This window comes from Grammomys surdaster, unplaced genomic scaffold (assembly GCF_004785775.1).
Source record: "Grammomys surdaster isolate TR1022 unplaced genomic scaffold, NIH_TR_1.0 581, whole genome shotgun sequence".
Classification (NCBI taxonomy): Eukaryota; Metazoa; Chordata; class Mammalia; order Rodentia; family Muridae; genus Grammomys; species Grammomys surdaster.
Genome location: NW_021605000.1, coordinates 980,109 through 983,004, shown reverse-complemented (window position 1 = coordinate 983,004; position 2,896 = coordinate 980,109). Strand labels below are relative to the sequence as shown.

Here is a 2,896-nt window from a genome sequence, read left to right as displayed (position 1 = left end):
CTGTAAACTTTAGTTTTTGGAAGTTTTTTTATCAAATACATTGCATATTTTTATAATCATGTATCATTAGCACAAAATCAGATATGCACATTGTTGAAAACTATAAATGAGAATTAAATAAGAATGTGAAAACATATCCTGGAGAAAGCCAGAGCCGGTTTGCAGGCAACTCAGTAGTGGTCGTGCTCCCAATACATGGCAATCATGTCTATTATGTCCTATAATGGAGGGGCCATCATGGCCATGAAAGGAAAGAACTGTGTGGCCATCGCTGCAGACAGGCGTTTCGGGATCCAGGCCCAGATGGTGACCACGGACTTCCAGAAGATCTTTCCCATGGGTGACAGGCTCTACATAGGCCTGGCTGGCCTGGCCACTGATGTCCAGACAGTTGCCCAGCGTCTCAAGTTCCGACTGAACCCGTATGAGCTGAAGGAAGGTCGGCAGATCAAGCCTTACATCCTCATGAGCATAGTGGCCAACCTCTTGTATGAGAAACAGTTTGGTCCCTACTACACAGACCCTGCCATTGTTGGCCTGGACCCGAAGACCTTTAAGTCCTTCATTTGCTCTCTGGACCTCATTGGCTGTCCCATGGTGACGGACAACTTTGTAGTCAGTGGTACCTGCTCTGAACAGATGTACGGGATGTGTGAGTCTCTCTGGGAGCCCAACATGGATCCAGAGCACCTGTTTGAAACCATTTCCCAGGCCATGCTGAACGTTGTGGACCGGGACGCCGTCTCAGGCATGGGCATCGTTGTCCACATCATTGAGAAAGACAAGATCACTACCAGGAAGCTGAAGGCCCGGATGGACTAACCTGTTCTCTAGATGGACTAACCTGTGCTCTGGTCCCATCTCCCTTTTGTTGTTTTTCTTTTTAATAAAATCACTTTACTTTAAAAAAAAAAAAGAAGAAAAAAGAAAAAGAAAACATATCCTATCATTCACAGTATTCCCAAAACATGAAAGTGAGTAGCTTTTAAAACTCTTTATAATTTTGGTGGCAAAACAAATTCATATTGAACACATTGTTGACTTTGTTAATATTCTTAGGCCTTTTCCATTTCATTAATCTTTGATCTTATCTGTGGCTCAGCATCTCCAGTTTCCCCTGTTTGTTTAAAGTCTTTGGTTACCACACCCTGTATCTAGTTGTCATTCTCTTGGACTCTTTCTACAGCATTGGCTCCTTGGGACCAGGCATCCTCCACTCGCTCCTTCTCTGTTGCTTACCTCTTCCTTGTCATCCCATTAGCTAGCTGCTTCTCTAGCCTGTGTACACCCAAAGTCAGATCAAAAAGTCATGGTCTCATGGCAATTATGTTGACACACAATCTGGTAATTCACAGAAGTGTCTGATAATTCATGTTACTGCATCCCCATCTATGATGTTTAGATGGAACAACAGACTAAGACTAACTACTGGATATGTGTAAATGTGAGTTTGATCCATTGATTGTACACAAGCAAAAATCCTCCTTGAGAATGTGCTGTGTGGTGCATTACTCAATACCTCTGTCTGAGATTGTCTCAATACCAATACTAACTCATCCCTGAACCTTTGATGTCACCAGGCTCTGTGCTTTGGTGCTTTAAATGTTCCTGCACTTATTAGCAAACACTTTTCTCTGTATAATTTTCACTTGCTAGCTACCATTATTTACCTTTAAATATATTTCAATTATTCCCTTTTCCATTAACCAGTCATTATCAAAGCAAGAGCTGGGTGATACATTATCTTAAATTAGTACTTGTGAATTTTTCATATGGTATTTTGATATCTTTATTATCCATAGATTTTCAAGGTTTGGGGATATTTTGCATTCACTATAATATTATTGTAAACAATTTTTCCATATTTATATTTTAATATACATAGACAAAGTACTGGATGCTTATACCACAAAGGACTCTGTTTATGATCTGAATAGATTCCAAATGATTAATCTTAAGTCTATTTGCTTAGAAAGCCAAAGTGTAATTATAAAAAGAAATAGTGTTATTGAAACTCAAGAAATGATGCTGGAGAGACCATTGATTAAGAGCTCTTGCTGCCTTTGCTGAGGACACAGGCTTGGTTCCCAGCACTTCCATGGTGGCTCACGGTCACCTATAACTCTAGTTCCATAGAATCTGAAGTCCTGTTCTGTCCTTTTCAGGCCCTGAATGAACTGAATGCACACATATACCCACAGGAAAAAAACACTTATACATATAAAATAAAAAATAAATATATCAGCATGAAAAACAAGAGAAGAAACTCAAGGTTGGCAAAGTGAATGAGATTTTGTTATTTAGTCTCTGTGACTAAATAAAGGTTATATATGCAAAGGTTATATATGTAAGGTTATATATAAAAGGGTTATATATGTAAAGGTATTAAAAGAAATACTTATACACAAAATTATTCTCTAAAAAGGTTATAGTCTATGGGTTAAAAAGCAAGCAAATAGAATGATATTACAACACTATCTTTTTATGGAAGAGTGCCTGAGGGATTAAGGTTGTTCTTAGTTTTTTAAAAAGATCTTATCATGAAAAAGTTCAGCCATATAGAAAACTATATGGAAGAGCATATTCCTATAGAATACTCAATTATCTATGTATAACTCAGATTCTAGGATCATCAACACATGACTAGCATTATTTCATCTATATCTGTATATATTCTTCTTTCTGGACACAAGATAACTTGAAGATATTAATCATTACTTTATGTAATGTACTTGTTTTTTATTTTCAAGCTAGAGCTTTGCTATGTAGTCCACACTGGCCTTGAGCTTATCATAATGATTATAAAATGATAACTATGGTACAGACAATAGTTTATAACAATGGTATAGACAGTGGTACATAACCATAGTATAGACTATAGTCTATAACAATGGTG

General features: G+C 37.5%; 1 pseudogene; it reads left to right on the top strand.

Moving 5' to 3' along the window:
• The first annotated feature begins 204 nt into the window (after positions 1-204).
• Positions 205-822, top strand: LOC114633338 (annotated as a pseudogene).
• Positions 823-2,896: the final 2,074 nt, after the last annotated feature.